Below are 316 nucleotides of genomic sequence, written 5' to 3'. Positions count from 1 at the left end.
TTTTGAATCGGATGCTTCGTTGAGGAATTATAATGAAAAAACGAAAGATATTAGATTGGATGTTTGCATGCATGCATGCGTCAGCTCTGTCAGGCTATGTTAGATGGAAGTACTTCTCGCGCGAGTGGTTTCTATACGGCAACGAATTAATTTTGAATCATCCAACTACTGATTTCTATGCAACGTCACGATAAAAACTTTTCTATGCAGCTTGACATGGGATTTTATGCATCCGAAACAGCTTGGTCGGCAGGGTTCGCCCACCTGCACGTCCGCGTCAGCTCCGCAGGACCTGAATGGTTGAGGTGGCTGGCGG

This window comes from Miscanthus floridulus, chromosome 16 (assembly GCF_019320115.1).
Source record: "Miscanthus floridulus cultivar M001 chromosome 16, ASM1932011v1, whole genome shotgun sequence".
Classification (NCBI taxonomy): Eukaryota; Viridiplantae; Streptophyta; class Magnoliopsida; order Poales; family Poaceae; genus Miscanthus; species Miscanthus floridulus.
The sequence above is the reverse complement of the archived record's forward strand: the minus strand, read 5'-3'. Positions refer to the sequence as shown.